A 25,959-nucleotide genomic window follows, 5' to 3' on the forward strand; every position below is an offset into this window, starting at 1 on the left:
GTGTTTTCTATATTTGTATTTCTTCGTTTGACATAGTTATTAAGTTCTCTTATAGTGGTTTTTTTTTCAAGACAGCAAAGTAATTTTCTGATATATTTATTGCTGTGGATTTCGTGTTATTTAACGTTATTCTATAATTATATGTATAAACTATTAAGTTTTCGTCTACTTTGCAGTTTTCTTACGTTTCTTGTTTGTTCGGTTTTATTATACACATATTACTTTTATTGAGAGTATTGTCCGTATTCGTCATTTGCGGTCAATTTAGTGTTATTACTGTTCTTTATCTGGGGGCTCGGTAGTGCCCCCGCCAAGACGAGCCAAAAAAAAAAAAACGAAAAGCACTACCTATCTTTTCTCGAAGCGCTTCGTCGTTTTTTTGAACCCTCATAACTTGGGTTCGGATTATACTAGATAAACAAAATTCTCGGTATATGATGTCAATAGTGGACTTATTAACTATATAAAGTTTCAATTGCATAGCTCTTATACTTTAGATTTTATTGATATCTAAAAAACCCCGATTTCGTCACTCACTGATGATCATCAAAATTCTTAGAGTACTTGCTGAAGTCCCAGAAAGCTGAAATTTGGTGGTTGAAACTTTTACCCCCCAACCCCTTAAACTAGGGGATGGAAGTTTGTATGAGACTTCCGCAAATTTTGATGCTAGAGGTCTGAAAATTGATATAGGGACTCCTTGTTGCTCATTGTTATAAATAATAATAATAAAATACATAAAAAATAAAAATCGGTTATTAGATAAATATTGACTTTAGTAGTATTAAAGTACAACAGGCAGCTATAGACGAATATAATCGCCTAAAAGCCAAGTATCGCCTTGATCTTTCGCTTATTATAAACAGTAAACCAACAAAGAAAAAAGGCAAAGATAGAGAGTGATCTATGAAAAAAGGCACCTCTGATTTGCAAGAAATACACCCCAAAACAAAGAAAGAAAAAATGAACAAAATACCAAAATATTGTCATAAGCAACTTACAAAAAGAAGTGAAATCCCACCAAAAACATTTTCATGTAAAATGTTGCCAAGACGAGATCATATGGCTCGCACTGTCAAAAAGTTATCAGATCTCATGTAGAGCCAAGCTTCTAACTCTACACGCCCTAACTCTACAAGCCCTAACTTCACAAACTCTACACTTTAGTCAAAATATGTGGCTTGGCCGTTTCGCCGCCGTTACCGCCACTTGAGGTGAAAAACTTGTTTATTACTTTTCTGTTGTACAATAGTTCTATTAAAGAAAAAATAAAAAGAAGAATAATAATTGATATATAATACAAATAAAAATAAAAAGAGAATATATATATATATATATATATATATATATATATATATATATATATATATATATATATTCCCGCGACGGGGCCAAAATGAAGAGGCAGGGGGCAGCATAGCCAGCAGCAGTAGTCCACCTCACCAGCAGTCGTCATCAACAACATCGGCAGCCGGTAGTAACGAAACGGCCAAGCCACATATTTTGACTAAGGTGTAGAGTTTGTGAAGTTAGGGCTTGTAGAGTTAGGGCGTGTAGAGTTAGAAGCTTGGCTCTACATGAGATCTGATAACTTTTTGACAGTGCGAGCCATATGATCTCGTCTTGGCAACATTTTACATGAAAATGTTTTTGGTGGGATATTTTTTACGAGCTATGGCCAGTGGCTTCGCCATTGTTTTAGATAGATATGAATCTATCTGGGCGGTAGGTAACTCGCGCGCGGTAAAAACGGTTATTCCCGTTTAATTCCGATTTCGTGGATAAAAAGTCGTCTATATATTGCTCCACAATGTTTTTTATCTTTTAGTGAAAGTCACACCAAAATCGGTACAGCCGTTCCAAAGATTAGCCAGACAGAAAGACAGATAGACAACAGATATACAGACAAAATTTTTCAAAATCGTTTGCTTGTGTTTTAGTGTTGTTTAAATAATTAATACGCTTGATAAAACACAGGTATTCTGAAATATCAGACATAAACTTCGATTTTATTTATATGTATAGATAAACCAAAAGTTAAGTCGACCATTTTAATTTGACATAATTTATTTAATTAGTAGCTCGCACATATTCATCTATTAGTAAATGTCTTTTATTTTACTTACAACGACAACTCTTGAAAATATATTTCTAGATTACAAAAATAAATAGCCATTTAATTTCTCTTATAACTTTTATTGATCTATATAATTTATGTATGACGACGCGTTGACGCAACGGTCACAGTACTAGACAAACGTTTGCTTTGGTCATACAGATATTTGCCGTGGTCTGGGTGTTTGTGTAGTCCTTGTGGGTCTCCCTACCGTGCCTTGAAGAGCACATTAAGGCGTCGGTCCCGTTTGTTATCACGTAAACATGATAGGGATCGGACTCATAGTAGGGAATATATACGCCAAACTGCATTGGAGTAGCGTGGTGGACTAAGCTCTGATCCTTCTCCTTCATGGGGAAATGGGCCCAGCTGTGGAGTAATATAGACTGAAGCGAAATTTATGTTAACAATTATTTTAAAAATCTGTTTTTCTTGTATATGTTTATTTATCTTAATATACACGTACTTATTTACGGCGCGAAGGAAACGTTTCATAATTAATATTAGCATAAGATATTTGATTCGGAAACTTAGATTAATGATAAAACATCTATTATTCCAATCAACAGCGACTGGTCATGAATATTTAACGGCGAATCACTTCTGTTGAGATGACATAGATGTCGGTTTTGTACCTCAAGGAATAAATTAACATTATCAGTGAATACACTATATAAAATAAGGTGATTTTCATAAATTTAATCAAATTGTATTTTTTTAACTGTGAAGCAAGTTGAGAATTAAGAAAAATCTGAATATTTGGCGCGAGCTTGAGAGGTTTATGTCCAACTGTGGACTGTAAGAGGCTGAACTGACTGACTGACTGACTAATTTTGTACCTCGATGTATCGAAAATATCTAAATAAGATCTAAGATTTTTCAATATTTGGTGAACACACACTAAATGTTTTTTCCTTGATATATCAAGGAAAAAACATTTAGTGTTCTATTTCGGTATAGGTATTATCTTAAAACGTGTGCTTTAAAATTTAGGCTACGACTTATCTCAGCTTAACTTTTGCTTTAATTAACGACGCAGGTAAAACAACGAGATGATAATTATGACAGTTTAAAATGATAAAAGTTACTTACAAATGTCAAATTTGTGTGTGTGTGTTATAAAATTGATTATCATATTAATAATTTTGTATATACTAATGCGTAAATACAATGCAATCATCACGATTTATAGGTTGTATTAAATAAATCATCTGTCAACACAAAATAAAACATGACCAACGAAAGCGAAATTACGAGCAAAATTTATCGGAAAATTAATTTTTCGTTGAAATGTCAAATGTTCGTATTTGAAATATGAAATACTAACAAATCACACCAGCTAGACATGCCCCAGTGATCTAATTTTGCTGTAATTTTATTTATTGTTTTTTTTTTTAAATGTTTAAGTGTAGATTCTAGTTTGATTTGGCATGATTTGAGTCAATACTACATGATGACACAGGAAGTGACACTGGATATAAATCATCTGGAAATTCAGTACGAGAGATAGGTTGAAATTGAATTGATTGAATTACCCGCCAACACGCATTGGAGTACTGTGGCGGATTAAGCTCTGATCCATCTCCGCATGGGGAAAGAGTCCTGCAGTGGGATATTACAGGCTGAAGCGAATAGATACGAGACTGCTTGTCAATATAAATATATAAATAATATATATACTTATAATTTACTTCGAAAATTTACAATATGATACGAATGAATAATTTAAAACTTTAGAAATAATCGTTTATAGTACATAAAAAATGTATCACAATAACAATTGGTAACAATATTTGTAACTTTAATGCATAACAAAGTTTTAATGAATAAAAAAAAAACGAGTCTACACGCAGAAATATATACTAGTGAATTTTTAAACTATTTCAGACCGTAGCTAAAATATTGATGTCATTTTTACTACGCTACATTGAACACTGAGCTGAGGCGTTGTTGACAAGCTTTTATTTTTATTAGATAAATTCGCTATGCCCATCTACTTCAGATTTAGAATTATTGAATTTTACTGTTTATTTATTGTTTACTTTAAAAGACGGTTTTGTTTCGACTTGATTTTGAAATTAAAGTAAATATACTCTCACAAAGGTCAAAGACTTCGGTTTGTTGATTTATTGAATTTGCTAATGTAGGATTTAATGTGTTCCGGGGCGAGGTGGCGAATGCTAGCGCGGCCCCATCTCGCCCCACCTAGGCGGGCGATTGCTCAAACGTGGTGGTTTTTCAGTCAGTATGTATATATATATATGATATAACCGCCCCCGCGCTGGAGGGTATCCATAAGGGATTTTCCCCACGTGAAGAAAGGATTTAATGATGATAAATATACATTACAGTTGCTACTACTATTAGCACTACAACTAATACTACCACTGCTGCTCCCGCTGTTGATAGAGCTAATGTTGTTTTTGTTGTTATTATTTTATTTATAATATATTTGAAAATTTCAAGGCGATCTGGAATCTGTTCGGGTATGATTATATTGCTGTGGGGTTACGGCAATGAAGAATATAGCCTCCCCCTCTCTTCCTGTGGGTGTCGTAAGAGGCGGCTAAGGGATAAGACAGTTCCACTACCACCTTGGAACTTAAAAAGTCGACCGATGGCGGGATAACCATCCAACTGCTGGCAATGAAGTTCACGGGTCGTAGACGGGCAGCAGCATCTTCGGTGCGACAAAGCTAGCCCTGCGGTCACCAACCCGCCTGCCCAGCGTGGTGACTATGGGCAACACACATGAGTTCACAGCATTTTTGGCGTGAACTTGTGGAGGCCTATGTCCAGCAGTGGACTGTGATAGGCTGAAATGATGATGATGATGATGATTATATTATATAAAGAAACAATCGCGATGACATATGTTTAGTTTTTGAATGCCATAAAATTTAAGCAGACATCAAAATGATGATTCTGTTGAATAAATTATGTAAAGTATTTATTTAAATTAAAGCATTTTAAATGTCTTAAAAGGTAGACTTGTTCTCGAGTTGTCCTATTGACATATACTTAAAGAGTAAATTGTATGTATTTATGTACCTTAGCTATCGTTTTTTAAAATATGTTTGCAAATCACAAATGTTAATTTGATCTATGCTGGACTAGCTAAACCTTAATATTCTTCTATCAGCCTATCTTACCTACATAGTGAAAAAATGGTTGGCCCATTGAAAAATTAGTTGGAGAAGAAATCCAGATTGACTGATAACACATATATTTTGTATTTAGGGAACTAACCCAAGTGTGCTATTCCATTCCTATTCAATTAGTGTATGTTGGTAAGTTGGTATATTGGTAGATATTATTAGTTCGTGGACACTTTCAAACTATTTCTCTAAAAGAAACTTCGTAAGTAGACCAAGTGACGAAAGTACGTGACTTACTACTTCTAACAATTGTCACGTAATAACCAAGTTCATCTGTCATTTTGTACGTGTACGATTTCAATGCCTATTCATATCGGTTCCTTTATAAACATATTTTAAGTGACAAGTTGACTTGTTATACTTTTTTTTCAATATTCTATGTAGCACTTATTAACTTGACATGTATTTTCTTTTTTTATTATTGTAAAGTTATAAAATAAATCTAAACGAAACTCACTCAAAGGATAATATTTATTGCATACAGTTGCTTTTGAAAGATTTATACACTACAAATCTTTCTATAAATGTCAAATATAATGCTATTAAAGTTACCAAGTGTTGCTGAATTACAGCCACAGTGTCCATAGAAACTTTTAGAAACTTCGACTAAAAGTTTCAAAGTGTGAAGCTCATCAGCAGTCGATATTAGGATGTGGATGACGTGCTTGAGCAAAAGTTCTGCGATTTATAGCAATTCATTTCCTTTTTAATACAATGCAAAAAGTGAAAAGCAAATTTCTGGATTTCAATTAAAAAATCTATTCACCCAATTGTTTTATATTTAGTGTACAAATATTTGCAGAATTTTAATATTTATTCTTAAAGTTTGAGAAAAACATTTTTTTAACACCTGGTTGACAAGAAACGTTGACTTTGTCTTTTGTTTAGCGGCTACCGTGGGCTATCGATACTAGAAACACCGGGACCAAGGGCCAAGTACATTACCGACACTACCCCCGCTTTCAACACACCGGATCCCAAGAAGCTTTGGCTCCCTTACTCACACATGAACATAACACTGTTTCAAATAAATAAATAATAAACGTCTCACACTCAACCCCCCCCCCCCACTAGGATTCACTCCTGGTCCAGAAACACACAATACACAAGCGCAAACACCCAGACAACGGTAAACATTTGTATGGCGAATACAAATGTATGTCATGTTTGAGGATCGAATCCGGAACCACCATCACAACAACCGCGATCCAGCGATGTGACATAATTAACACAGAATAACGTAAGAATTTAGTACCTGGTAGCTCTAAATAAAAAAAAATTTTGCTCGAAAAGTATAAACTAAAATTATAACATACTATTATAATTTTCACACAGAATTAACTCCTCACCCTAAAGGTAAAGTTTATATTAAAATGTCGATTCGACGTACGACGAAACGTGACGTCTTTTTAAAATATAATCTTTTTTTGAGATTGAATCTTGTACTTTACACGAATTTTGTTATTTGGTGAAGATTAATTTTAAATCTAGACGAACCGTGTGGATTTACTCATAAATGTTACGTTTTATAAATCGTCATTGCTCTTGTTTGAAGCCAAATTAGAAAAAATTATAGGTACGTACTTTAGACAGACAAATTAAATTATTTTATGGCTTTAATTTTTTTTTGATGGTTTATTACTTTCCTACAACTATTATATACAATATTCTTAGCAGTTTTCGTTCAAAAATTTACACAAAGTTACTATGCATGTCCATTAAAGGTTTATGCATACCTAATCATCTATAAAAAGGTATGTATGTATGTTGATTTTAAAACAGCTAAGAAGAGTGGAAACGTGAGTTTTATTGTTTGTAAAATTTTATTAGTTGTAAATTTAATAAGTTGTATAGGTTCGTGCCACAAATGAAATAGAAAAATAAACAAATACAATTAAAACCAAACAAAGTATATAGAATAATTTTGTTTTTAGCGATAAATTATTTGTATAAAGCAAAATAAAATATATCAGTTTACAACTACCTCGGGTCAATATGACTTAGCGTTATTGTCGCCTAGTTACGTTAGTTACTTTAAGCATTTTATGCAATTTACGATAATCCTTTACGCCACGTAATCCAAATGAATATCTTGAAAATTATCGTCAAATAATAAATAAAAAAAAATGCACACGAAAATACATTCAGCCCCGGACTGACTGACACTGATGAAGGGACTCGGTTGATGTGACCATCCTCGCGCCACACTTCCAACTATCATTAAGATCTTCATAATATAGTACCCGTGCCTACCTACGTACCTATATATTAATACGTGAATCAAAAACTTTGCGGTTCTTTTTACGAAAAGTGTGAGGATGGAGGGGAATGAAATTTCGCACAGTTACAGTTTATGCAGAGAAGGGGTGCCGAATGCTAATGTTCTTAAAAATTATGTATAAAAAGTAGATGAAATAAATCAAAAAAACATTATACACACTACCACGTATTGGACACAAACACGCATATACATATATACTATTTTGTTTAATGTTCAAATTTATAATTTAAATTATAAGAATAAAACTTATAATTAATTATGGCCGAATTTCGACCACTGGGCGACCACCAGTATAAGTAAATTTACGTGTAGACTGAACTAGACTGAATCAGCTTGTAAGCGCAGTATAGCTGCAACTGCTGGGCACAGTCTTCCTTTTACACTGGAGAAGATTGCGGAGAATATATAATTGGTACCGCTTTAAGATACAGATACCAAAGTAGTACAAATTAAAATAAATTTATTTTACCCTTTTAGTCTCTATCGTCTGTGGTGCGAAAATTTAACATTATTTTGACTTATAACTAATTGACCCGGCAAAATTCTTACTACATTTTTTTTTCACGAGTGTGTCGATTTTTGTTGAACCTTGTTCTGAATAAAAAGCATTTAGAAATTTAAAAAAAAAAAAAAAAAAAAATATATATATATTCGATTTTGTACAGTCGTTTCGGCAATTCATTTTTTATTATATCTAGATTAGCCACTTTTGTACAAAAACAGAAAGATATATTGAAATTTATAAGTAAGTGTCAACCATCATAAATTAGTGCATACTAAACATAGCTGGCTACAATGTAATTTAAATTTTGATTTCAACGTTGAGTGTTTTCTTTTCTCCGGTGTGAAGATTTATTAACGGTATTACCAGTTATATATAGAAACAAAGTGTGTCAACTTTTTTGTTTATTTTTTGTATATGTAATAATAAAGTGCCTTAACTTTACCTGATTTCTTTTGTTATTACACTAGAAAAACGTGAATTTGTTGAATATTGGGCAACTTTTTAATAGTTTATCTTGCTGTTTTGAGAGTTATGTAAATGCTTATATAAAAATATACTATTTATATTTATACATAGCGTCAAAAGTTAAGTAACAGCTTGTATATACAGTTTCCTTTATAATGAAAGGCCAATATACGTTAATATTTAATTATGCAAATGTTACCTACACAATTATGATGATGTTAATGAGTAACTAATTATGATAATTGATGCTATATTTTATTATACATACAAGTATATTATTTGTAAACATAAAATAATATTGACATTACCTACAAAAGTAGAGCCTGCAACGACGCCGATATATCGGAAGTTAAAAAAAATACGCGTTGACTTGAGAACCTCGTCCATTTTTTCGTCGGTTAAAAATCCGGTAAGTCCCGTAGAATAGAAAGCGTTAACATTGATATATTTATGTATGGCTTCTTGACTGTAATTGTATTTATTTTTTATTCATATATTTTTTTTTTCTTTATAGCTTGAAGGTGAACCGGTGTTGATTTTTTCTATTGTTATAACTATTATTTTATGATTTGTTAGTCAATAGTGTTTAAATAATAACAGAATTAGTTTTTTATATTAATTTGTATCTCCGCTTTTAACATTTTAAGAAGTATTTTCTATACAATAGTATATTTTTCCACACCTATATATTATTAGAATATAATACTTGCGCTGCTATATTCATATGTAAAAATTCGTTCTCGTAATTACCAAGATAAACGAAAACCATATTATTTAAGGTAGTATAAGAATATTTATCTAAATAAACCTTATTAGGACATTCTCTTATGAAATATTTTGGAATTTATTTACATTTTGTTAATTAAACATCATATTTATTTTACCCCTTGCAGTCAGCTGTACCAATATTAAAAACTTAATATTTTTTAATGAATAGATCAACTGAAAAACAATGGAATCGATTTTAAAGTTAGTGGAATACTACGTTATCACTGCGTGACATAGGCTATATTTTTACATAATCCACGTGAACAAAGTGGAGGCAGATATATACTTGAAATATATTGATTTTAAATGTTATAAATTTGAAACGGCGACAATGTACCGGAAGGCGCAGCATTGGCAAAACTTTTTCAACAGGATAGACAAAGCTAAAAAAAAAATCAATTAAATCTTAAAAAGTCGTAAGTTGTTTTTGGCATAACATCGCGAGTGTTAAATATCCATGTTTATGCGTATATCTAACAATTGTGTTTGATATCAAATAAAGGAAAAAAAACTGACTTCAATTTAGATCGAAAAGTAATAAAATGAGAACATCATTAACTTTGGTAATCTAAATAAAATCGATAATTAAATACGCATTACGCCATTATATTCCTAGTACTATATAGTATACTAGCTGACCCCGCAAACGTTGTTTTGCCAAAAATATTATAAACCCCCGTAATCCCCCTCCCTATAACTTAGGGGTATGAAAAATAAATGTTGGCCGATTCTCAGACTTACTCGACTTGTACACAAAATTTTATAAGAATCATTACAGCCGTTTCGGAGGAGTATGGTAACTAACATTGTGACACGACAATTTTATATATAAGAATATAGTACCTATCTATCTTTAAAGAAAACATGTATAGAAACGTGTTTTGAATTTATAGCACTATTGTTGCCGACTAGATAATATAGTGACCTTTTGTTACAGTGTCAGTTTCATTCTGTAATTTGCAGTTTGTAATTATTTTTCCTAGGGTATTATTTACTATTTTGTTACGCTTATAAATGCTTTTATTTTTATAGCATCTAATAAAACTTAAATTACAAAATATATTTAAAAAAAATATTTATCTTCCATTTAAAACTAAAATTTTATGAAGTTTAATTAATAATAATAATAATAATTATAATCATTTATTTCAGAATTAACTCCATATTCAAAATAAAATAAAACTAAATTATGTGTTATACTTACATACATATAATTACAAATACACTTAAAATAAAATAAAACAAAAAGAGGGTTAGTAACAATTACATTATATAATTATGGTGTCAGTATAATAATGTGTTTAAATCGATTATCATTGAAGAGAAGTTTAAATAAAACGTATGTTATTTACGATAGAAAACTTGAAATAGGTATATGTGAACTGATAATAGAAATTTAAAAAGGGAAGATATTTTTTGGTTTCAATTCCTTTATTTTAATACAAAATGTTAACATACATAGATTTTTAGATTTTAGTTCAATTGATTTTTAAATATAATTTTCTTTTTATAGTATGCACATGTTATGCGATGATAGATGGTTCAGCGTGTAATCCTGACTAACATCCGAACCGGAAAGAAATATTTGTATTAATACAAATATCCATCCCGAGCGAGAATCGAACGCGTAAACGGTCGGTGTTTTAGGCGACTACTCGCACCACAAGTACGCCAGTTACAGCACGAGCAGTTGTTATTAGCATACACATAGTTGATAATAACTATTTAAATAATGCTGTTAAACAAGGGCACTATATGTGTTTACTTTAAGGTATAAATTTATGTAAATAAAAATGAATTTCCGAAGTTCTAAGTATAGCTTTCGAATGTCTGCACCAAATTGCATAATTATTTTTTTTTGGGTCCGTTATTTCCAAATAAGATATTTACAAAAGGAAATTAAACAAGAAAGAAAAAATGTCTATTAAAAATATGACGTTAGATCTGCTAGTAAGAAATAATAAAGAAAAACAGTGTCAATGATCTAATAACCGTGAGATCAAAGTTATTAAGTTAATTGTTCTCGTTTGTGTCTGTAATTGCGTTAGTTAAGTCTTTATAACAGAACGTAAATGTTAAATGTTTACGAGTATACTCGAACCTAAATGGAATTGACAGTTTCGAACACATATAAAACAATAAAATCATATAAATATGTGTAAGACCAATATAAACATCTGTTATGTACGGGGATTGATCCTGTGACAGTTGACATCTACACTTTGCCAACTAGTCTTTAAAAAATCAGAGTTAAATAAAGTTATAAGATTTGGTTGAAGTTTTTTTTCAATAAATAAGCCCATAGACAAAATAAGAGGGATTACAAAAAATAATCCATCAAGGGCCTGTTTCCCCGGTTATGAATAGCGCTAGTTGACGTATGACGATATCAAACAGATAAAAGTTTTTGATATATTATTCCACTTTAAATATGAAATATTTATATTCGCAAATGAGAATCTAAAACTCCTAGTTTCTTAATTGAGGCGAAACAGTTCCTAATGGCCAATTCTACCTTTTGTTGTTAGAATCTATTCGTAACTAATTTGTAGGATAAATCATCCACAACCGGTGAAATTGGTCCTAAGAGTGGTAAAATAAGGATATACGGATTTAGTCAGTGCGCCTTCACCTGTCAAGCAGCGATCTTTATTCTCTCTCATATTATCCGGAACAAGGTAACCCGATTTATATAATTCCTTTAGCTAATGGGTTACAAATGGAAGTTTTACATTTCGTTATTATGAATATTAATTTTAATCGATCAAATGCTGTTCTTTAATTTAAAATTCGATTCCGGTTAAAAACTTATAATCTTAAATCTTTGACTAATATAAGGTACAAACAAAATAAATAAAATATAATTTGTAACTTATATTAGTGTAAGAAATTCGCTTTAGAGAATGGATACAAGAAGATAGAGAATAATCATTTCGTTAAAAAGAAAACTGAATACTCACCATTCATTATTTATGTTAAAATTGTTATTGAAAGTCATTGTTTATTGCCTTGTGGAAGATCGCGGGAAATTAATTAACAATACAAGTACATAAAGCAACGAATGCATTATTACTCGTAACTTGTAATTTTATTATACGATAAAACGATTCCATGATTACCATTTTTATTTAAGGTGGAAAATTCGGTATAGCACTGCGTGGTACCAGTAAAAAATATATATGTCATCGTGGATGATGATTATATCTGTGTATATTTAATCTGTGTTGCTTACTACTTCATGTTTATTGTTTAATTACAAATAAAAGCTGATTTATCTAATATAACGTAGTATGTTTACAAAAAAAAAAACATTAAAATTGATACTCCTTGTAAAAAGTTATCTGGCAACACACAGATAATACAGTAGAATTATTGAATCCTTCTCCTTTTTTCGAAGGTGGTTAAAAATTTTGCACAATTCCGTATTCGCTCAAATAGATTCAGTATTAATAAATATGAAATTGGTTTTAGAAAAATATAAGATATTTTAAAGCTATTTAGTAATAAAATCACTAAGAAAGTTATACGGCGGATGAAAGTATGAAAGTATTTTATTAGTTTTAGTCGATGTTACTATTTCGAAAAAAAAAATAAGCTAATATTTGTGTCTATGAAAATTATAGTTTTATTTTTAACTAGCTGACCCGGCGAACTTCGTATCGCCTAACACAAACTTTATCGTATGGTATTAAAGTTCAAATTGACTTTTAAGTATTATCACAAATCTTTTGTATGAGAGTATAGAAACGTGTTGTTTTTAGACTTTATCAGGAAATTTATTTTTTTTTTTTAGAATTTTTCTCTCCGTAAGAACCATCCTCGTACTTCAAGGAATATTTTAAAAAAAGAATTAGCGAAATCGGTCCAACCGTTCTCGAGTTTTGCGCTTAGCAACACATTCAGCGACTCATTTTTATATTATAGATTTGCTTTAATAAAAATTTTAATTATCATATATTAGTTATAGCGATGCTTTTGTTATTGCAGGCGTCTATAGGTGTCTGTAAACGCTTAACTTTTTTTACCTATATATTTTTCGTATAAAAAAGAAATATTTTATACGTACTAAATACTTTCATTTCCTCTGCATACGACAGTATTTTTAACGCATGAAAATAGGATATGGTTATATTTATAACTATGTAAAAAAAAAAGTTAAAAAACAGGGGCTCTAACAAGGACCCTTATAGAATTTAGCTCCAGAGGCAACGCTCATTGCTATCCTTGACGAGTAACCACTCAGAACGTCCTGACATCTGTTCTTAAAATTATGATAAGAACTGCCTACACAATATTAAAAATATATTGATTTATTCTATTGAAACTTTTGCTGTAATCAGCACGTCGTAGCGTCCAGCTAGAATCGTTGTGTCATGTGTTCTGCAATAAAATCACTACAAACAATAAGGTTTAATGAAGAAAATATAAATGAATGAACAAACAATAAGATAAAGCAATCGATAAGGAACTGTGCTGGTGCCTGTCTAAGCTAATATTAATAACCGAAAAGGCTGATGTAGACAATTTTTTCAAATATTTTAGTGAACAGACATAGCTTGGAGATTAGTCTATAGTTCTGTACCACAATTTTTGGACTGCTTTTTCTGTATAAGAGTTATAAATGCTAATTTACAGACCGGTTAAGTTCCACACTATCCTCTACAAGAGACCGTATGAATAGAATCGAGATAGGGATAGTTAGATACTTAGATTAAAATATAGATAGGGGTGGAAAACTGTCTGGCCCTGCAGATTTGTTAAGGTCGATTTGCTATAATAGATTAAACGCGTCGGCTTATTATATTTCCATTGAGTTGATATTCTACTTATCGCCATAATAATTTTGAGTAATTCAGGTTTCTTGTACATTAGCAGTCACGTTAGTATCTCAAAGATTGGGGGGAGGAAATTAATGTAGTACTTCTAAGTACGCCGACAATATATTGTAAATGTCTTTCCCGTTTCTTGGTACTGTTTTTTAGTACAGAGGGTGCAGATTTAGCTGAGTATTATACGAAAGTACTTATAATTATTAAGAGTATTGGTAATTTTCTGCAACCAAGCCATAACAAGCTATAATATTTGTTATGGTATAAAATTTTTGTGAGTGCCCGTAAAGTTGTTTGTACAGAATAAGCTGGAAAACATGTTTATGTATTTCTATTCAAGTGGTTTCTATTACCTTTATTCATTAATTTGAGTGCGAGACATTTATTTCTAGCTGAATGGTTAAATAATGGTCGTTACCTGTAAAATAACTGTTAGAGCGTTCCTTTCATTTATTTATATGTTTGAATATAATTATTTTAGACAATATTTTTATTCGTCCAGGTTATGAATATCTTAGATCTGTCGGTATCCCCACCGTGCCTCGGAGAGCACGTTAAGCTGTCGGTCCTGGTTCTAATCCTGAATACCTGATAGCGATCGTTACACTAGGGAATATATTTGCTACCCCGCAGTGGAGCAGCGTCGTGGATTAAGCTCAAATTTTTCTACTACATGGCGAAATAGACCTATGCCCAGCACTGGGATGTTAAAGGCTAAATCGTGATGAATATGTCACAGCAGGGACAGGAACGACAAGTAAAAAGTCAAGTAGTCAAATAATTGGTCGGCAGGTATATTGCTGAATGTTTTTGTTGATGTTTTAAATCAATTAACTTTAGACTATATAATAATTATAAAGACTATACTAATTTATTTTAAGATATCATAAAAAATATACAAAAAATTAAATTACATAATAACTTTTTAGTATTTTTGGTATTCAGTTTGGTAAAGAGCGTTCTCTGCGCTACTCCTTTGTCAATACGGAGTTTCAAATCAAAGTTTATTTTTGTTGATAGTGTACCAAAAAAACAAGTTGATCATTTTATTTCTAAAATTTTATAATCAAAATATAAATAAAATGGAGTTTACAGTTACAGTTTAAATATATTTTATTTAATTTACATTAATATAAAAATAATGTTTATTAAAAACTATAAATAAATAATTTTACACTTTATAGAAATAGCAATGTGTCAATAGAATATTTCTTTATTTGTAACTACTCTACTAATTTCTATGTTTCTTTTATCAAATACTGTTTCTATTTTTTCTCTTGTTTTAGTAGTTTTGTGGAATACGTAACCAAAGATCTTGAGAGTAGGGTTGCTCCAGATTTTGAGCAAGAAATTCCCCGCTGTGCCCTATCCCAGTAAAATACTATACAGTCTCATAAATATCATTTGATTGTACTTAGAAGGTTATGATGCAACTGGCATGTACGTTGCATAGATATGATTGTTTAAATAGTAATAGTAACTATTTTAAAATCCGATTTAATAACTTTGTGAAGTGTAACGAGATTTTGATAACTATACCTAAGGTTAATTTTAAGAACATGGAATGACTATATCTACAATATAATGCATTGTACTTATTTGTATGATTAAGAAGATATGTTTATATTTTGATTGTATATCCGTAGCCTGGTCACGTGTGACAGCAGATTGGAATCATGCGTACCTATCGGAGTTATCTAATTATTATTGGACACAATTCGTGAGTCACTGACCTTTGACCTCACTGCTGATCGTTTCGGATTTTCGTGGGTTTACACGTTATTGTACTATATTGTATTATTCTAAAGGTCTTGACAATTGACTTGTACTAAAAGACGTTTATTAAGTACTAAATAGATGAATAATGTGACGGTCAAAGTCAGGATAAAGGCACTAAACTGTAACATAAGTACGAAATGACGCATGTAACTTAAGATTTGCGAATCGAAAATGTTTGTTTTCGTCGCTGAATCTTATTTATTCTAATCTAAAGATATATTTATGTACGCATGAATCATTACCACGCTTTGTGTTTGAACATTGTAATCCGAACCATACTAACATTTTAAAAGAAATCGACCTGAGCATGCCCATTAAAAATGGACAAAATCACATGAATAAGTATTAACTAATACAGCAAACAAATCAAGTTAGTTTTCAATGTATCTTCTTATACAAGTGATTCTTATACATTTGATTCTTATACATTTGTTCCTATATAATAATACAAAAATACCCTACCTGGACAAGATAAAGGCTTAAAATGTATTTAAGCCAATTTTTTAATGGAATGCTTATGTTTCAATTCTACAGTTTTCCGTTTATTTAATACGGAACTGTGACATTTAAAGAGAAAAAACATTAGTGATAACATTTTCGCAAGATACGTATCACTATATAAAATATAAAGAAAATATAATAAAGTATGTGGAACGTAAAAAAAACGTGTAAAAGAGACTATTATTTCTTGTTTTATCTTAAAAATTTTTTGTTTAACGTTACGTGACGTTAAGAAGCGGGCTTAGATGTATTTTTTGACGGAGGTCCTTATTCCTACCTGGCTGTCCCTATCTTAGTTTCTGTAAATTGTATGATTATTTATTTTGTAGAATTCTATTATTCTTCAACTTGCAGATAAATAACACTTATTAATGATGTCTATAGATAATGGAAAATTTATACATACTTAATCTCAGACGCTAGGATCAATATCCATGTAATAAATTTCAGCTGTGAAATGACAAGCGGAGTAAGATCAGATTCTTGCTATTTATACAATTAAGATTAGTTGCTGTACAGAAGATTTGTATCTTAATCGTTACTAAAATAATTCATCTGAACAGTTTTTTTTTTTTTGTTTTTAAATAGGGTTATTCGTTTGATCTAGAATAGTTTTGTGTTAAGAGCTTATTATGAAAGATTGTTAATAGTCTTTTTTTTCTGATAAGTAGGTCTTACTACTGATAGGTAGATTATGTTAATAATAAATAAAATCAATAAATAAATAACATAAACGTCACACTCTACGGATTACCAATTCCTATAATAAATTCTGTGCTGGGCGTCAATCCTTACATACAACACAACCGCCCAGATCGCAAAAACTATCTGGATAGCCCATTTAAACATTTTTAAGCCCGCCAGCAACGACTAGTTTTTCTATTAACATGAATTAGAAATGACTAAACAGGTATTTGAAATGGTTGTCTGTCACCTTTATGGCATCACTGGGTGGGAATTTGGGTAGGTTCGGCTATTTAATTAGAATTCCTTATGATGGGCGCAGGAAAAAACGTCGGTACGTCTTAAGGGTGTCTCCTAGTTGAAACGCACCTCAGCTTAGGACATCGTCGTATGTATCCAGGTAAAACACAAAATAAAATTTGTTTGATGGATAGACTGTGCTCATTCTATGTATTCAATAATTAATTGTTGTAACCAATTTGTTCTAAATGCTCGAAAAACGCGACAATCGTAAGTTGTTCAAAATTGTCGCGTTTTTATTCACATCACGTTAAATATTGGTCGCGCATCGCGTCACTTAGCGAAAAACGCTCTTGTTGCATTATCTCGTTTCCTTCAAAACAAAAAACTGTCAATATGCTATCAAGCTATTATTATAATATTAAATCAATTTAAGCCACGCTATCTTTTACTCATATGAGATAAAAAGGATTTAATTTAAAAAAATAATCTTTTATGGAATAATTAAACATAGATTTTACATGGGTACAGATGATCTCTACCTTCTTAACTTTCAGTAAATATATTACTCATGGCTAACTTTTAAGTGTAAAGTTAGAATATTGAAACATGTTATTATTTCGGCTTCCTGTCTAAATAAATTAGTTGAATTAAAGTAATGAAGTTATGAACAGTAGACAGAAGTTGAATTTAATCAATAAGCTTTGCACGTTCTTTGATTGATTCTGCGTTTTTTGACAGGCTTCAAAGAAAGGAGTAGGTTCTCGATTCGACTGTATTTTTATTTTTTATGATTATTATCATAATTTTTACTAGGTGTACCGATTATTTCTTTCTGTTTTATTCGAAAGCTAGTTCATATCATGTGGAACCGTCTTAATTTAATTAATATCTGACAAGTACTTTGTGACGCCGTTAGCGCAACGGTCACAGCTATGGATTGTGCCTGTTGCGCTGGCGGTTGTGGGTTCGATCCCCGCACATGACAAACATTTGTATCGGCCATACAGGTGTTTACTGGGTGTTTGTGCAGTCCCTGTGGGTCTCCTCACCGTGCATCGGAGAGCACGTTAAGCCGTCGGTCCCGGTTGTTATCATGTACACCTGATAGCGATCATTACTCATAGTAGGGAATATATCTGCCAACCCGCATTGGAGCAGCGTGGTGGATTAAGCTCTGATTCTTCTCCTACACGGGGAAAGAGGTCTATGCCTGGTAGTGGGATATTACAGGCGGAAGCGTAAGTACTTTTTGAGTTATCATTAATAAGGCGCATTAATTTGACTATTTTTGTCGATCTACGTTGTATTATAACCTCATAACTTTTTACTCGGTGGACCGATTTCTTTCTTCGATTCATACAAATGATTTTAAATATGCTTTCTTTTAAGATATATAATACTTATTAAATTATTATACAGTAAAATAAGCATATTATGCTTTATAGTAATAAATATCTTAAATATACATTTTACGGTCGTCTGTTCCTAAGATAGGTAAATTAATTACTGTATTATAGGTAATAATTAACTGTTAAAAAATAAAGGCAAATATGACATTATATAATTACGTATTTTTTTTTATGTCACAAGGTCGGCAAACAAGCGTACAGCTCGCCTGATGGTAAGCGATTACCGTAGCTTATAGACACCTGCAACACCAGAAGCATCGCAAGCGCGTTGCCGACCCAATCCCCAATCTCCCACCAGGAGCTCTGGTCACCTTACTCACCAACAGGAACACAATAATGCTTGAAAACAGTATTATTTTGCTGTGATCTTCTGTAAGGTCGAGGGTACTACCCTAGTCGGGGTGCTCCATATTTTGAGCTGGAAATTCCTGCTGAGACCTACCTCAATTAAAATAAAATATATAATAAAATATATAAATTTATAAATAAATACATAAATAATGTTACACCTAGACTCGGGTGGGTATCGAAACAAAAATCACTGGAGCTGAAAGTACACTAAACTTGCTAACTACACTAAAGTCCAATAGTAAATTGTTAAAAAATTCCAATGTTTTACTGATCTATTAATACTGTTGACTAAAATTTTCTTGTTTTGCTTCGGCTATATGTATAGCTCTTAATAATGAACTGTTATTGAAGTTTGAACGTTTGGTAGTTTAATCCTAATCCACTTCTCGTTCACGTATCCATGTTAAAAGTGTGCCAGTGTGATTGTAACTTTGGAACCTAAATTTAAAAACTTGAATCCATAAACTCGACGCGTAGCAAACTGTGAGGAAGAAAGAGGCCTATGAATACCATTGGTATGTTACAGGCTAAATGTCATGCCATAAATATACGTAATTCTAATTTCAACGTGTTGGTTCGTAGTTTAGAACCAACCGAAGTCCGTCGTCTACGAAGTTACATCTATTATTTATTTTATATACACTCAGTGGTGCTGTGTGTGTGTGTGATTACGGTAGTACGAATATAGCTACCCCCTCTCTTCCCGTGGGTGTCGTAAGAGATGACTAACGGATAACACAGTTCCACTACCACCTTCGAACTTAAAAAGCCGACCGATGGCGGGATAACCATTCAACTACTGTCTTTGAAATACATAGGCCGAAGACGGGCAGCAGTCTCTTCGGTGCGACAAAGCCAGCCCTGCGGTCAACCCGCCTGCCCAGCGGGGTGACTATGGGCAAAGCACATGAGTTCACGTCATTTTTGGCGTGAACTTGTGGAGGCCTATGTCCAGCAGTGGACTGTATAAGGCTGATGTGATGATGATGATTATGATGTGACACTCAGTGGTTTTATATTATGGTATTTATTTTTAACAACTGAGGTAGGGTAAGGTTCAGCAGGAAATATCCTGCTCAAAATTTGGAGCAGACCGACTGGGGAACTACCTCGACCTTACAGAAGATCACAACTAAATAATACTGCTGTCAAGAAGTGTTGTGTTCCTGTGGTATGTATGGTGTCCAAAGGACCTGGGTGGATTGGGGGTAGGCTCGGCAACGCGCTTGCGATGCTTGTGGTGTTGCAGGCGTCTGTAAGCTACGGTAATCGCTTACCATCAAGTGAGCCATAGGCTTGTTTGTTGACCTAGTTGTATAAAAAAAGGATGATGAAGATTCTTAGACGAAGATACAAGACTTTTAAAATTGAATATCATATTTAAATAATTATTGTTCGTTAGTCAGGATTACTTTGTATAAAAATAAAGTTTAGAGACACAACGACATTTGATAAATTGCACACATAAATCGGTTAAGTAATTATGGCATGTTTTCTAATCTTTGATATATGTGGTGGAAAATCTTAGTTTATCTCCGTCTTCGAGCTTCAGAGAACTTACACATACACGGGAATAGTAAAAAAACTTCTTAAAGAAGATTTAAGTGTTAAGACGTCGTTCAATAGTAAATGTTTCTTTGAACTTAAGAAAGAAGAATGTTAAAGATAGAAAGTTGGATAATCCACTGTCAGTGTTATCGTCGAATCGCTAGATTTATTTCAAAGATCGCGAAAAATTCTTTCCGGGAAGACGTTTCGTATTAAGAATGTACATGATTAATTTCATTTAACGCACTTTTTTTATAAACAGGCCAGCGTTCAATCTCAATATAATCCTCCTTAATTGACTGACACGGATCGTGTTGTCGCAAAAAGTCGACGGGATAGCTGTTGATAGTGTGAAGCAGGAGCGTTCCTTGCTTTTTTCATTTGTCGACTGAACACCGTTGCGTACGCCCGCGTTGGCGCCATTTCGGCGAACGCGCGAATTATAAAAATAAAACTAAAAGTTACGATGTTTGAAAGGGATGTGACTTAAACATATTCGTTGTTAACGAAAAAAAAAAAACTTTTGTATTGTTACGGTTTTCCTAATTTAAATTTTAAAAATGTGTTTTATTTTAATTGTATTTTTTATTTAAAAAGTAAATTCGCGAGTGTGTTGACAATGACTATTTGAGCCGATAAGTGAATTCTTGGGGGTCGCCGAATTTCGAGTCAAGGAGATAGATCGAGTTGTAAGTAATTAAATGTATTTAATATCAGTTAAGTGTCAACGCATAGTAATTCGCCTAATTATTACGAATAATTTATGACTTGTATTCCTTGGAGTAAATCGCTCACATGTGTCTACGTTTTATGAAATTGGTTTAAAATTCTTGACTTAATAACTTTGTATAATAACCGTATTTAATATACACGTGCGTCGGCATTATTTTGATATGTAGACAGTTTGTTCGAGTATATGCAAATTATAATTGTAGCGTCTATTATGTGAATTTAGTAAATTACTTTAATCGAAGTAAAATTAAATTTTCATTTATTTTAGGGTGTTTAATTAAAATGGTTAATGACTTCTAAAACAAGTTAGCCATTATATAAGAATAATAACGATTAAAGGTACCGTAACCAAGATAACAAAATTAATATGTAGTATTATGTTAAAAGGCGTATTTAATATTAACACCTTTAATAAATTCAAGCAATAATATCAAATCATTTATACATAGCGATAATAAATTTTCCTTGAAAATAAAATTTTAATTTTGGTCAAACATTTATTTTTATTTACCGGTTTCATATACCTAAATGAATTTGTACAATAATATTAAATAACAAAAATATAATAAATAATTTATTAATATTTTTTTATTCCATTATTGTCCTTAGTATAAGGATGTTAAGAATACATAATTTATTGTTCTATTAAAAAACGCACAAATAAAAAATTATAAAAGTTATAACAAATATTATATATAACAAAACATACACACATAGTCGTCTGTTACACTTAATGCTTATATTATAGGTTAACAGTTGATTTATATAGTTATTTTTTTTCGATAAATATATGCATAAATAAATACATATATTAAACCCAGACTCAGGGTGGGTACAAACCTACAACCTCCGAAGCAGAGAGCAAATTCACTGCACACTTCTCAACGGGCTAGTCGCTTATAAATAAACTTCAATAAAAATTATTTATAATTCCAGTCCATTGTATGTGTACATTTATTTAAATAAAACTCACTATTAAATGTTAAGCTAGTGGTAACATTTTTTTTATTTATTTATTTTTATTTTTTATTTTTTTATTTTTAGTGGTAACATCGTGGTGTCGTCCGAAGTTATTGCTATCGCCCCTATGTACCTACTGTAGAATGATATCTCATAGCGCAGCACCTTGAATTACCTTCCTTAATAGCATTTTTTCTAATTGAAAATGTATTTTAAGTAGACTACGAAATGAATAACAATGAGACTGTATCTTTAAAACGTATATCTGTGTAGTTTTCTTAAAAAAACTGTTTGTACGCTCTTTTGTTAAAAATTAGGTTAAGGTTATTTATTTTACACATATTTTTCTGATTTACAAACAATTTCAAATAAGTTTCAGTTTTCCATAATTTTTAAAGTTAAAAGGTAACCTTTATGGTATTTTTTATACAGACACAGTATGTACAGGTTCATTAGTTCGTTACACATTTTTTCCAAGTTTATTGGATATTTTTTAACCGACTTCCAAAAAAGGAGGAGGTTCTCAATTCGACTGTATTTTTTTTTAATTTATGTTACTTCAGAACTTTTGACTGGGTGGAGCGATTTCGACAAATTTTCTTTTAACCGAAAGGTGGTGTGTGTCATTTGGTCTCATTTAAATTTATTTGAGACCTAACAACTACTTTTTGAGTTATATCTAATAATGCGGTTTTACTTGACGCTTTTTTCGTCGACCTACGTTGTATTATACCGCATAACTTTCTACTGGATGTACCGATTTTAATAATTCTTTTTTTGTTGGAAAGGGGATATCCCTAGTTTGGTACCATGATAAGAAAACTAGAATCTGATGATGGGATCCTAGAGAAATCGAGGGAAACTCTCGAAAATCCGCAATAACTTTTAACTGGATGTACCGATTTTGATAATTTTTAACCGACTTCCAAAAAAGGGGGAGGTTCTCAATTCGACTGTATTTTTTTATGTATGTTACATCAGAACTTTTGATCGGGTGGACCGATTTTGACAAATTTGTTTTTAATCGAAAGGTGGTGTGGGCCAATTGGTCCCATTTAAATTTATTTGAGATCTAACAACTACTTTTCGAGCTATACCTAATAACGCGTTTTTACTTGACGCTTTTTTCGTCGACCTACGTTGTATTATACCGCATTACTTTCTACTGGATGTACTGATTTTGATAATTCTTTTTTTGTTGGATAGGGGATATCCCTAGTTTGGTACCATGATAAGAAAACCAGGATTTGATGATGGGATCCTAGAGTAATCGAGGGAAACTCTCAAAAATCCGCAATAACTTTTTACTGGGTGTACCGATTTTGATAATTTTTAATTTATACGAAAGCTGACGTTTATCATGTGGTCACATATAAATTTTATTGAGATTTGATAACTACTTTTTGAGTAATCTTTGATAACGCGTAGTTACTTGACTATTTTTTCGTCGATCCACGTTGTATTACCCGTCGATGTAATTGAAGTCGGTTTTTTTTTCGTTTGCGAGCAAACACAATTATTAATTTAATCAAAAGCTGATGTTTATCATGTGGTCAGATATAAATTTTATCGAGATTTGATAACTACTTTTTGAGTAATCTTTGATAACGCGTAGTTACTTGACTATTTTTTCGTCGATCTACGTTGTATTACTCGTCGATGTAATTGAAGTCGGTTTTGTTTGCGTTTGCGAGCAAACACAATTATTAATTTAATCAAAAGCTGATGTTTATCATGTGGTCAGATATAAATTTTATCGAGATTTGATAACTACTTTTTGAGTAATCTTTGATAACTTGACTATTTTTTCGTCGATCTACGTTGTATTACTCGTCGATGTAATTGAAGTCGGTTTTGTTTGCGTTTGCGAGCAAATACAATTATTGTGAGAAAAAAATTATAAAAATAACCAATACCTTGACCCGATTAAAGTGATCTAGAGTAATAAGAACTTATTCTTGTAAAATTCTGAAAATCTTGATAACGATGATAATATTCTAAGAATTTATTCAAAATATATTTTATTATAACATTACTATGCTAATTATGTGACTATAAAAAATACTGATAGGAATAATACGTTAAAAACCTACTCTTGGTATAACTGCAAACATTTAAGGTAGGAATATACGCCGCTCAAAATTCGGGGAAAACCGTCTGGGTAAGTATCTCAACCTCACCTTGTAGTGAGTAAGGTGTCCAGAGCTCCTGGGGAGCGTGGTATAGTGTCAGTAACGTGCTTACGATGCTTCTGGTGTTGCAGGTGTCTATAGGTTATGGTAACCGCTTACCATCACGTGGGCTGTATGTTTGCCGACTTAGCCGTTTAAAAAAGTAAACTAGATGAATATCTCGTTTGTTTAACGAAAACTCATTTAAAGCTTCACTTTCAGACTTTTGTTGTTATCGCTTACAAGTTTTTCGTTTGGCTTAAAGGTTGAATGGGTGAGAATGCCACCAAGCGTTAAGTCCAGTTTTCGTTTTAATTTCGGAATTTGTTGATTTGTGATAATTTCAAATAAATGAATTCTTATTCATTTCTTTGAAATTACTAATTAAATTTAAGTCAGTCCCGGTTGTTATATCTGCCAACACCTACATGGGAAAAGAGGACTATGTCCAGCAGTGCGATATTATAGGCCGAAGCGCAAGATTCAAGAATGTTTTTTTTTGTTATTATAAATATACAATAGAAATATTTTAAAAAATAATGAGGCAATACACACAACAAAAAATAAAAAAATAAAAACACAGTCGAGTTGACGAGAACCTTCTCCTTCTTTTGAAGTCGGTTAAAAATGACATAGGATGTGGCAAGATGAAGTGCGTGATAAAGGAGAAATGTGACGATTTTTTTTCGCACGGAAAGTTCGCATCGCTCACAAACTATTTATTATCCAAATAAATGTGAAACTAATTCTATCCATCGTATTAAAGTCTAAAAATTGGACGGATATGATTTTAGTGAAAAGCAAAGAGGTCGGTTATATTCCTGTGTTATTATTATAACAAAACATGTTATAAATTTTATTTTGCTTGATTTTTATTTTGCAGTATTTTGTTTTAAAAAATAATTGAGCTTACTAATCCAGTATTTTTGTTGTTGTCATTATAAGGAGTCAAAAATGTAACGGATACTCGTTATCGAGCTTTGTCAAAGGTTGGTTCAAATATTTTTAAAATTACAAATAGTGAAAGTGTATTCCAGTGAAGATTGTAAATGCTAAAAATATGTGTCTTGTATGTAGGTGAATCTTAGAAAATTCTTATCTTAGATGTCCGTCTGCAATGTTAGTAAGAGAGTGCTGGCTGCATTTTTTTATTTCATTGTAATTCTATTCTATTCTGAATGCAAAAAAATCAGTATATTTTACGCCGGTAAATGATTTATAGAGTAAATGCTTTAAAGATTTTTGTGTAGAAAGTGTTTTGAGTATACAACCAAAAATATTTAATTAGGGATGATTGATGATTATTTAAGTCATTTAGAGAATTCAGTCTCTTCTTTAGCAGTTTGTATCAGTGGCTAAAGCCGCTTAATAGATCTATTTTTATATTATGAAAAGGTGTTGTGTTGTTTCCTGTTACATTAAACCAGGTCCTTGTCATTACTAATTTTATCAGATTAAA

General features: G+C 31.7%; 1 long non-coding RNA gene across 1 annotated transcript; it reads left to right on the forward strand.

Moving 5' to 3' along the window:
- Positions 1 to 1,409: 1,409 nt before the first annotated feature.
- LOC123654830 lies at positions 1,410 to 12,226 on the forward strand. Its single transcript, XR_006743274.1, has 5 exons — positions 1,410 to 1,474; positions 7,079 to 7,085; positions 11,202 to 11,212; positions 11,260 to 11,266; positions 12,215 to 12,226. It is a non-coding gene; the product is annotated as an uncharacterized LOC123654830 (long non-coding RNA).
- Positions 12,227 to 25,959: the final 13,733 nt, after the last annotated feature.

The sequence above is a fragment of the Melitaea cinxia genome, chromosome 6 (genome assembly GCF_905220565.1).
Source record: "Melitaea cinxia chromosome 6, ilMelCinx1.1, whole genome shotgun sequence".
NCBI classification, from domain to species: Eukaryota; Metazoa; Arthropoda; class Insecta; order Lepidoptera; family Nymphalidae; genus Melitaea; species Melitaea cinxia.